This window comes from Stegostoma tigrinum, chromosome 7 (genome assembly GCF_030684315.1).
Source record: "Stegostoma tigrinum isolate sSteTig4 chromosome 7, sSteTig4.hap1, whole genome shotgun sequence".
NCBI lineage: Eukaryota > Metazoa > Chordata > Chondrichthyes > Orectolobiformes > Stegostomatidae > Stegostoma > Stegostoma tigrinum.
The window spans coordinates 52244743-52257027 of NC_081360.1; the positions used below are offsets into that span (position 1 = coordinate 52244743).

General features: G+C 41.6%; 1 protein-coding gene across 3 annotated transcripts in view; it reads right to left on the reverse strand.

Annotated features, from left to right (window-relative positions):
• tlk1a (tousled-like kinase 1a) overlaps nt 1–12285 on the reverse strand; it is a 135897-nt gene that overhangs the window by 91593 nt on the left and 32019 nt on the right. The gene's annotated exons all lie outside the window — the stretch shown is intronic.

Below are 12285 nucleotides of genomic sequence, written 5' to 3' on the forward strand. Positions count from 1 at the left end.
TGTCATTGCTGCAGATTCAAATGTCATTAAGTTTGCATGGATCTTCCTAAACCATTTGGAAATGTACTAAACAAAACCAATTGGAAAAGGATTATAACTGCTGACACTAAACCACCACTTATTTTATCAGGTAAAATTACTTATAAAGGGACTCTGCAATTTTTTCAAGTTGTATGGTTGACAGTCATAGTTTGATGTCAAAGTTAACAATCAATTCAAAGGCTTCAACCCTGAAAGCTTGAATCATTACTGCACGTTGCCTCTGCTCCACAGGTGGTACCCAACAATTTTGACAGAGTTTTCACTTTTATCTTGTCCTTGCCTTTGGTGTTCCGAAGGTGTTACCAGTAAATAAATCAACAGAGATACTGAGATCTGTGATATTGGGTTATGAGTGGTCAGCTACACAAGTGGACATGAAGTTCCTTCTTGGCCTTCATGTTGTTCATGTGGAAGGCTGAAACAACACAGTCTTGGTCGTATTTCCATTTTCTAAAATGGACTTCCAAAGAACATGGATCTTCTGCCAGTGTTTTCTTAACATCTTGAAACTCTTCCGCCTGGAAAGCCAGGACAAAAATGATCTGAACCTATTCACAAACTTGAAATGGTAAGAAACTGCACTATCCGGCATGGAATTAAACATAATGCAAATGTTTAGTGTGCCATTTTCATAAAACAAACTGATATTTAAGAATGCCTTAAATACTACAGCTACAAATTCAGATCTGCCGTAGAAACAAACAAACCCACTCATTCAGCTAAGAGAAGTGAATTTTATGGCTCCTTACAATCTGATGACAAATATCATTACTACCTCCTGGAGGTACAACTGTATGATGCAGATACAATATGTCTGCATTTACATGCAGATCTGCAGGCAGAATTAGCATGTCCTTATTTTTGCTCCTTCAATTTTTCAAGGAGTAGAAGTGATCTCCAATCTCCTTTGAGGAGATAGAAGGCAAATCAAGAAGTTCACTTGTTTTGCAGGATGCATATAACTAAATAAAAATAGCAATTTCAGAAAATATTTTTGAAAATTAACCTGTTCTTTTTCACGTTAGCAACAAAGCAAAATATAGTTTGACACTAGCCTAAATAATCTGTACTGATTATTGACTCAACCAGAGCAGATATTCCTAAATGCTTAATTGTCTAAAATTGCTTTCATTGCCAGCATACACATTGGAGATCCTATTTCAATCCCTATCCACAATTCTCACCACTATAAATACCACAGAATCAAAGTTAATAGTAGCACATTAAGCCAAAATCCCTTCTAAAACACTTAGAAGATGGCAAGTGCATTCAGATTTACAAGATGCGTATTGTGACAATCAAGACAACAATGGCCAAAGGATACAGAACACAGTAACTCAATTGCCAAATGAGCAATTTTTGATAACGAATGGCACTGAACTGTTCAGGTATTTGTGCCGACTGGAATGTGAGCACAGGAGTTAAGTCAAAGGTTAGCAGTCACAGCTTATGTCTAATGAAGCATGGTTGGTATCGAAATTGAAAGCAAAATTTCCAAATGAGCATGTTGAAAACAAACAGGAGATGCAGCTCCTTTCAGAAAGGAGCCAATCTTAGAAGGCAACTGCAAGGTGTTATGGAGACACCAAGTGGCTAAACAAGAATTTACTAATGAATACTCAAATAAAGGAAGTGAAAAAACACAAGTGGTTGCATTAATAATAATAATCATCCACAGCAATGATTAAAGCTCATCAGACTGAGTCTAGGTAAAGCCTTGAAATGACAAGCAGAGCTTAAAAACAGCACATTATGATCAATACAAACATGCTTTCGAAAAAAATAATGCAACGAGAACATGAAATATCAGGCAAAATCATTCGATAAATTTTGGTTCAGTTTTTGTTTAAATTTACCGGGTAGCTGTGGAGAATAGAAACTAATGCTCTGAAATTTATCCAGTGTTTTAGATGATCTCAGATGAAGTGGAGCAGAAACATTTCAGTTTCATCAGCATCAATGCAACCAAAATTCTGATGGCTGTCTAACAACTTCTGTTGCAAGTCAGATAAGTGAAGAATGATTCAAAGTCAGCTGTGATGCATCTGTGATTGACTGTCGGTAATGACAGATTGCGTGTATACATGAATAATACTTCAGTAAGTAACAGAAGGGCAGTCCCAAAGAGAAAAATTAGTAAGTTAGAAGCAAACAGTTAACAAATAAATATAGAGATCAGGATACTGGGCAGATATAAAACAAAGGTCACAAAATCATAGCAAAACAGATTAGCGCCAAACACAAAAGCACAGATGGGCACCTAGTGAATCCCATCCCAAAATACTCAAATTGCAGAGGAAAATTCACTCACAGGAAAGATCAGAGAAAAGATACCAGACATAAGATGAATGGAAGGAAATTGTGAAGAAGGAACTGCTTCCTGTGCTTGGAAGTGAGAGGTTCACCAGTGAGTAGGAGAACCAACAGTCATTAAAAAAAGACAGTAGAAGTGGTCAGGCAAGCAAACTATGACAGTCGGGGGTCACAGACATAACTCCAAGGTCTGTGCATTGTCTGTCAAGTGCGCAAGGGGACGAACTGGGGTGTGTGCACGCGTGTGTGTGTATAAAAGAGTAAGGGGAGATGAGGAAGAAACTTCATGGAGAAGATTGGGATATAGAGAAGTTAGCCGTTAGCTGGAAGAGCAGTGCAACGGGGTGAAGAAGAGGACTGCACAGGACTGAATATTGTTTTAAATCTGTCAATTTTCTTTTTCGACTCATTTCATGGAATCTGGGCATCGTTGGCTGGCCAGCATTTCCTGCCCATCCCTACTTGCCCTTAAGGCAGTGGTGAGCTGCATTCTTGAACTGCTGCATTTCACCTGATGCGCATTGACCCACAGTGCTATTAGGGAGGGAATTCCAGGATTTTGACCCAGCGACAGCGAAGGAACGGCAACATATTTCGGAGCCATGGATAGAATAGGGACAGGAATGGTTGTTGCAGGTTCCAGAGTTTAGACGTTTCAGTAAGATCAGGGAAGGTGGTAACAGAGGTTGAGGTTTACCACTGTTAGTCAAGGACAGTATTACGGTGGCAGAAAGGATGTTTGATGAGGACTCGCCTACTGAGGTAGTATGGGCTGAGGTTAGAAACAGGAAAGGAGAGGTCACCCTGTTGCGAGTTTTTTTTTACAGGCCTCCGTAAAGTTCCAGACATGTCGGGGAAAGGATTGCAAAGATGATTCTGGATAGGAGCGCAAGTTACAAGGTAGTTGTTATAGGGGACTTTAACTTTCCAAATATTGACTGGAAACGCTTTAGTTTGAGTACTTTAGATGGGTCAGTTTTGTCCAATGTGTGCAGGAGGGTTTCCTGACACAGTATGTAGATAGGCCAACAAGAGGCAAGGCCGCAATAGATTTGATACTGGGTAATGAACCAGGCCAGGTGTTAGATTTGGAGGTAGGTCAGCATTTCAGTGATAGTGACCACAATTCAGTTACATTTACTTTAGTGATGCAAAGGGATAGGTATATACCGCAGGGCAAGAGTTATAGCTAGGGGAAAGGCAATGATGAGGCGATTAGGCAAGATTTAGGATGCACAGGATGCGGAAGGAAACTGCAAGGGCTGGGCACAATTGAAATGTGGAGCTTGTTCAAGGAACAGACACTGCATGTCCTTGATCAATATGTACCCGTCAGACAGGGAGGAAGTGGTTGAGCGAGGGAACCGTGGTTTAATCAAGAAGTTGAACCTTTTGTCAAGAGGAAGGAGGCTTATGTAAAAATGAGGCGTGAAGGCTCAGTTAGGGTGCTTGAAAGTTACAAGTTAGCCAGGAAGGACATAAAGAGAGAGCTAAGAAGAGCCAGGAGGGGACATGAGAAGTCTTTGGCATGTAGGATCAAGGAAACCCCTAAAGCTTTCTATAGGTATGTCAGGAACGAAAGAATGACTAAGAGTAAGATTAGGGCCAGTCAAGGACAGTAGTGGGAAGCTGTGCATGGAGTCCGAAGAGATTAGAGAGCGCTAAATGAATATTTTTCGTCAGTATTCACCCAGGAAAAAGACAATGTTATCGAGGAGAATACTGACACACAGGCTATTAGACTGGACGGGATTGAGGTTCATAAGGAGGAGGCATTAGCAGTTCTGGAAAGTGTGAAAATAGATAAGTCCCCTGGGCTGGATGGGATTTATCCTAGGATTCTCTGAGAAGCTAGGGAGGAGATTGCAGAGCCTTTGGTTTTGATATTTATGTCATCATTGTCCACAGGAATAGTGCCAGAAGACTGGAGGATAGCAAATGCTGTCCCCTTGCTCAAGAAGGGGAGTACAGACAACCCTGGTAATTATAGACCAGTGAGCCTTACTTCGGTTGTGGATAAAGTGTTGGAAAGGATTGTAAGAGATAGGATTTATAATCATCTAGAAAAGAATAATTTGATTAGGGATAGTCAACACAGTTTTGTGTAGGGTAGGCCGTGCCTCACAAACCTTATTGACTTCTTTGAGAAGGTGACCAAACAGGTGGATGAGGGTAAAGCAGTTAATGTGGTGTATATGGATTTCAGAAAACGTTTGATAAGGTTCCCCACAGTAGGCTATTGAAAAAAATGCGGAGGCACGGGATTGAGGGTGGTTTGGATCAGAAATTGGCTAGCTGTAAGAAGACAGAGGGTGGTGGTTGATAGGAAATGCTCATCCTGGGAGTTCAGTTACTAGTGGTGTACCGCAAGGATCTGTTTTGGGGCCACTGCTGTTTGTTATTTTTATAAATGACGTGGATGAGGGTGTAGAAGGATGGGTTACTAAATTTGCAGATGGCATTAAAGTCGGTGGAGTTGTGGATAGTGCGGAAGGATGTTGCAGGTTACAGATAGAAATACATAAGCTGCAGAGTTGGGCTGAGGTGGCAAATGGAGGTGAATGCAGAAAAGTGAGAGGTGAATCACTTTGGAAGAAGTAACAGGAACACAGAGTTTTGGGCTAATGGTAAGATTCTTGGTAATGTGGATCAGCAGAGAGATCTCGGTGTCCATGTGCATAGATCCCTGAAAGTTGCCACCCAGGCTGACATGGTTGTTAAGACGATGTACGGTGTGTTATGTTTTATTGATAGAGGGATTGAGTTTTGGAACCATGAGGTCATGTTGCAGCTGCACTTGGAGTATTGCGTACAGTTCTGGTCGCCACATTATAGGAAGGATGTAGAAGGATTGGAAAGGATGCAAAGGAGATTTACCAGGATGCTGCCTGGTATGGAGGGAAGGTCTTATGAGGAAAGGGTGAGGGACTTGAGGCTGTTTTCATTAGAGAGAAGGTTAAGAGGCAACTTAATAGAGACAAACAAGATGATCAGAGGATTAAGATAACAAAGTGTGAAGCTGGATGAACACAGCAGGCCAAGCAGCATCTCAGGAGCACAAAAGCTGACATTTCGGGCCTAGACCCTTCATCAGAGAGGGGGATGGGGTGACGGTTCTGGAATAAATAGGGAGAGGGGGGAGGCGGACCGAAGATGGAGAGAAAAGATGATATGTGGAGAGGTCAGAGGATTAGATAGGGTGGACGGTTTGTCGCTCATACTGCATGGTAATACCTGGCTTCAGGTTAGATTCCCTATAATGTGGAAACAGGCCCTTCGGCCCAACAAGTCCACACTGCTCCTTGAAGCATCCCACTCAGACTCTTTCCCCTATAACTCACACACCCCTGAACACTATGGGCAATTTAGCATGGCCGATCCACCTAGCCTGCACATCTTTGGACTGTGCGAGGAAACCGGAGCACCCGGAGGAAACCCACGCAGACACAGGGAGAACGCGCAAACTCCACACAGTCGCCCGAGGCGGGAACTGAACCCAGGTCCCTGGCGCTGTGAGGGTGCAGTGCTAACCACTGAGGCTTCGCAGGCATTTGTGTAGGAAGTAGAGTTGTTCACGGGTAGCACTCTGTCATTTGGCGTAGTTTTCCCACTGGTTGTCCACTAATAAGATCATCGACAAACACACAGCTAGACCCTATATACGCTCCACTGCAAAGGAAAACCGGAAGTGAGGTAATCCAACTCAACAGACACCAGAGTTTAAATACCAGGCTGAAAAACACAACAGTGCTTCATCGGAGGCTGCAGTAATGATGTTACCCAGCAGGGTAATGAAACATCGGCGGAACAACGAACCAGCTCAGCAAGCCAACCAACAACATGTTTATGAGTTATTCTAATGTTGTTTCTATGCAAATCCGAATGGTCCTAATGTCAAAAGGCACCGAAAGTATTGTTACTAAGCGACTGCATCATCTGACAAAATGTGCGAATGAAAACATAGCCCCTTACAAAACCACAATAGAGCCATTAAGAAAAAGGAAAAGATTCACCCCTCAGATGCAATGATGAAGAGTTACCAAGGACCAAATAAGTTCTGGCGAGTACACCAAAAGCACTTACACTTGTGAGATCAGTAAAGATCATTTGTTGCCAGCCTAAACAAAAGCCCCAGTTGAAGATCTGTAGAACTGCTATAAGAACATTAGTTACAGTAAAGTTATTAAACTGTCCAAGCAAATAATCATGAGAATTTTCAGACACCCAACTGGGAAGCGGAATGGGCCAAGCATCAATTCATGTGTTTCAAAAAAAATTACAGTGAGGCATAAAGATTGGGACATAAACAAGGGGTGAAGGGAGAAACAAAAATGTTTTAGAAATCTGGTATTATTACAGAATTATTTAATAATATTACAGATTATAAAATAGTATCTTCTCAACCATATTTGTTGCTCCCCCCATTGTTCTTAATTTCTCACAAGAGTCTAGTTATAGCTCACTGAACTAGCCTTAACTTTGAGGTTTCTAATGCTAACATAGATTTCGTGCTAAACCTTCAAGATGTTGACTAGCAATGAGGAAAAAAATAGCAGGGGAACACTCCATAACCATACAAATTCCATGTTCAATATTTTATCACCCTTCTGTACATAGGAATTCCCAGTTAAGTATGTTTCCTGCTTTTTTTTTCCCCAGGAGGGTTTTCGGTCTCCTGTTTCATTTTGCAAATCGTGCATCATTAGGAGGCACAGAAGATACACCAATAAAATGTTTACAAAACAGAAATTTCTCCGTCTGTTTTAAAACCATGATGCAATATAAGGAGGGGTTTGAAATATGCAAAAGCCTTTTTAGTCCAGTACTTGGTTGCCAGGATTATCTCATTTAACCCCGGGTGTCTGGCAACAGAATGCCCTAATTCATCGCCGTTATGAATTTTATAGTAGGTGAAAGAGAAAACAAAAACGTTGTAAAAGCAAAAATAACCAAATAAAAGGACAATAAAGGACCAGAGAAATATATGCAAAAAGCGAAGTAATAATTGTGACAAATTGCAAAACCAAATCAAATAATATATTCTTATGCTCAAATAGGTGGGAGCCATAATAAACCCAGAGCAAGAAAGTAAGCATAGGGATCCTCTGAGTGCATCCCATGCTTCCAAAGCATTTGATTCAGAATGCCGATGAAAACAACGTTTCATCTAGGAAAGCACCGCCAAGGTCAATGCACCATGGCTAATTGAACTGTACACAGGTACACAAAGATGACTTGACTAGCAATAATACTGGACAATTTACAGCCAGGTCAAATAAACAAGGCCATAAAAGTAAGAGCAAATTTAGGTCACTTAGTCCAACAAGGCTACTCCAGCATGCAAAAAGATAATTCTGATCTGACAACACAACTCCACTTTATGTCTTATCCCCATAACCCTCGATTCCCTTACTGATTAAAGGGATCAATGTCTCTCAGGTTTGAATATAATTAACAACCCAGATTGAACAGCTCTCTGCAGTAAAGAATTCCACAGATTCACGACTCAAACAATTCCTCATCTGTTTTATCTGTGGTGACCTTTTACTCAAGATTATGCCCACTAATCCTAAACTCTCCCATAAAGGGAAACAAACTCTCTGCATCTACTTCATTAAGTCCCTTAAGAATTATATTAATAAGTTCTCTCATTCTTCTAAACTCCACTGAACGTGAGCCCAAACTACTCAACTTCTAAGAAAATCGTTTTGTATCCAGAATCAACTTAGTGAACCTTCTCTGGACTGATTCCAATGCCATTATATCTTTCCTTAGATAAGGAGGAAAAAAAAAGACTGCTCACAGTATTCCAGGTCTGATCTGACTAGTGAGTTGTATAATTTTTGCAAGGCCTCTCTATTTTCAGTATCTGAAATAATTTGCTCTTACTCCCTGTTTTTCTACTCCACTGCCTTTGAAATAAAGGGCAACAATCCATTTGCCTTCCCTATTACCAGTGAATTTGAATGCCTGCTTTTTGTGACTCATGCTTAAAAACCCCAAAATCCCTTTATGCTGCAACTTTCTGCAGTCTTTACTCAATTAAATAATATTCAGCTCTACTATTCCCAAGGCCAAATTGCACGACCTCACAGTACAATGTGGGAAAATGTATCTGCCGTTTTTGCTCCACTCACTTAACCCGCACATATCCACTGTGAACTCTGTCATCCTGACTATTTGCCTTCCCATCCATAAAAGTTTCATTAACAGCAAATATGAATCCGGGATAGTGTTGCCTCCTTGGTGCCAGAGCGCACTCTGGGCCAAACAGTCAGCATTAATGCCTTAAGCAGAAAGAAAATTGTGGTCTTGCGTCAGAATTTAGGGAGCCAAGTAGGAAACTAGTAAGCAAGATGTCAAAAATTGGAACTTCTGGATTACTACCAGTACATACAAGTACGTATAGAAATTAACGATAAAACAAATAACTAAGATAATAAAGTGTGAAACTGGATGAACACAGCAGGCCAAGCAGCATCTTAGGAGCACATTTTGTGCTCCTGAGATGCTATTGGCCTGCTGTGTTCATCCGGCTTCACACTTTATTATCTTGGATTCTCCAGCATCTGCAGTTCCCATTATCTCTGAAACAAATAACTATATGTCTGGAAAAATTATGCAGATGGGAGGGCTTTAGATTGCTGGAACATTGGGGTCAACTCTGAGGGGGCTGGGGTCTATGCCCCACGCAGGTCAGATGGCTACAACTACATGGGGTAGGAACCAATTGCTAGTACTGTCAGAAAGCATTTGAACCAACTTGTCAAGAATATGGGAAAAGGAGCGAACCTTACAGAAACAATAATGTACACACAATACAAATAGTATTTCCTATTCTGGTGCTAACTGGCTGTAAGTTATTAGATGGATTTAGAGTAAATAGGAAAGCATTAAACCAGAGTTATTGTCAAACAGAGTGTGGGAAACAGGATTGGCGAATTGCATTCGCAGAATGTCATGTGGAAATCTAATCGAGCTGGCCCAAAGTATTCATGGATAAGAGGTGGTCGATTAAAGAAAAATAAGGGAGTCGTAGCACTGTTGGCTAAGGATAACACTGCAAGTCTAAACAGATAGTACTTCCCACAGAAAACAAGGAAAGTTTATTTGGCTACAGATAAAGAATGAAATAAAAACTGGAGCAATGACATTGCTGAGTGGTTGAAAGACCACACAAAAGGTAAAAATGTCGCAAAACAACTTTGCAAGGAAGTTAAAGAGGGACGCAACAGTTTGTTTTCATTGGATCACCACATCACTGGCTGACCATCCTTTATTGTCCATCTTTGGGTGCCCTTCAAAATATGGTAGCAGTGAACTTCCTCCATTAGCTGTTGAAGATGGATCCAAAATGCTGCTGGGGGAGGTAGTATAAGGGTTTTGACCTAATTACACTAAAATGAAAAGCAGCAAAGTTCCAAGTCAGGATGGTGACTGCCTTAGAGGGGAACTTGAAGGTGATGGTGTTCCCATGTAACTGCTGCTCTTGTTCTTAGAGATGGAATTGTTTGTAGGTTTGGAAGATGATGTCTAAGTTGCCTTGGTGAATTTCTGAAATGTACCTTAAATGGTACACATTACTACAAACAAACATCAGTGATGAAGTGAATGAATGATTGTGAATGTGGTGCAAATTTAATAAGCTGCTTGCCCTGGATGGTGTCACCCTTCTTGAACATTATTGCAGCTACACTCATCCAGGCAAGCAGGGAATTTTCCATCACACTGCTTGCCTGTGCCTTTTAGGTGGAAGACAGTTTTGAGAGAAAAATCAGGAGGCAAGTTATTCACTGCAGGATTTATAGCTTTTGACCTGCTTCTGCAGCTATAGTATTTATATGGCCAGTCCAGTTTAATTTCTAGTCAATGGTAACCCCAAGATAATGATATTGTGGGGGTTCAACGATGGTTATGCCACTTAGTGTCTCTCATTGGATATGGTCATTGCTTGGCATTTGAGGCAATGTGCCTTGCCACCTGTCAGTCTGAATCTAGATATGTATCCAAGTCTTGCTGCATTTGGACATGGACTGTTTCATTATTGGAAGTGTTATGAATGGTGAACATTGTACAATCACATCCCTCCATCATGGAAGGTCACTGATGAAGCAGTAAGAGATGGTCGTGACTAGGGCACTACCTTGAGGAATTCATTTAGGGACGTCCTGGAGCTGAGATGATACACCACCAATAACCAGGCCATCTTTCTCTGAGGAAGATATAACTGTGGAAGGTGGAGATTTCCCCACCCAATTTCCACTAACTCATTGTGCTGGGGCTCTTTGATGCCACACTCGGTCAAATGTAGCCTCAATGTCAAGGCTAGTCACTCTTACCTTGTCTCTGGAATTCAACTCTTTTGTCAATGTCTGAATCAAAGCTGTAATGAGGTCAAAGGCTGAGTGGCCCTGGTGGAACCCACATACCGAGTCAGACAGTAGGTTATTGCTAAGCAAGTACTGTTTAACAGCACTGTTGATGACACTTTCCATCACTTTACTGATGAGTGAGAGTCGACCGCAGTTACTGATCGTGTTGATTTGTCCTATTTTTCATGCGTAGGATGTACCTGAGCAATTTTCCATATTGTCACGTAGATACCAATGTTGTAGCTGTATTGGAGTAACTCAGCTAGATGCATGGCAAGTTCTACAGCACACATCTTCAGTCTTGCTGCCAGAATGCTGTCAGGGCTGATGACTCTTGCGGTATCCAATGCCGCCAGTTGATTCTCATATGGTGATTAAAATTGGGTGAAGACTAGCATTTGTGAGGGTGCCAGAGACAGATGGATCAACTTGGCATTTATATCTGAAGATTATTGCTGTTTCTTCAACTGTAAATTTTAAACTTACATGCTGCACTTACCCGTTACTGAGGATGAGTATATTTGTTAAGCCACCTTTTCCAGTGAGCTGTTTTAATTGTCCACCACCATTCATGACTACACAGTTTAGATCTGATCTATTGATGGTGGAATTGATTAGCTTTGTCACTTGCTGCTTATGCACGTCGTCCTGTTCCACTACTTCACCAGGCTGAAACCTCGCTTTTAAGCATGTCAACTGCCGCTCCTGAAATGCTCTCCTACTTTCTTCTTAGCATCAGGGCTTATCTCCTGGCTTGATGATGTGGTAGAGCGGGGGATTACGCCCCGTCACGAGGCTGCGGATGTTTGGAATACAATTCCGCTGCTAACAGCCAAGCCACCTCAGGATTACTCAAGTCTTGAGTTGCCAGATCTGTTCAAAGTCAAATCCTTTTAGCACAGTGACAGCACTACAAAGGCTACAGAAGACATTCTATATGGGAAGGCAGGGTCTCATCTCCACAAGGACTGTGTAGTGGTCACTTTTACCAGCAGTGGCATAAATACATCTATGGCAAGCAGATTGGTGAGGATTAGGTCAAATGTGTTACTGCGTTTTTTGTTTCCCCTCACAACATTCCCTTCAGGACTTGATCAGCTCAACAGGTTGTGGTGCTGAGCCACTCTTGGTCAGGTACACTGAAACCCCAACACAAAGTGGATTCTGAGCCATTTGCCACCCTGACTGTGGCCTTCAAGTGCTGTTCATCATGGAGATGTACAGATTCAACAGCTTCTGGTTTTGGAGAGGCAGTACAAGAGGGTGAGAATGTGATAATTAAAAAGGTGGTGGTTTCCCTGCTCACATTTGGCCTGATGCCACGAGGCTTCATTGGGATCTGGAAACAACATGGAGGGCTCCCAGGTCAACTCCCTTTCAAATGTATACTACTGTACCAGCAATTCTGGTGGATATGCCCTGGCTAGTGTTGTCTGCCTGTTTCTATACTTCTGCGAGTATGACTATGTCTAATCTTGTTGCTTGACTGATCTGAGAAACAGCTCTTCCAACTTTAGTGCTAATCCCCAAATTTTATTAAGGAGGACTTTGTATGGTT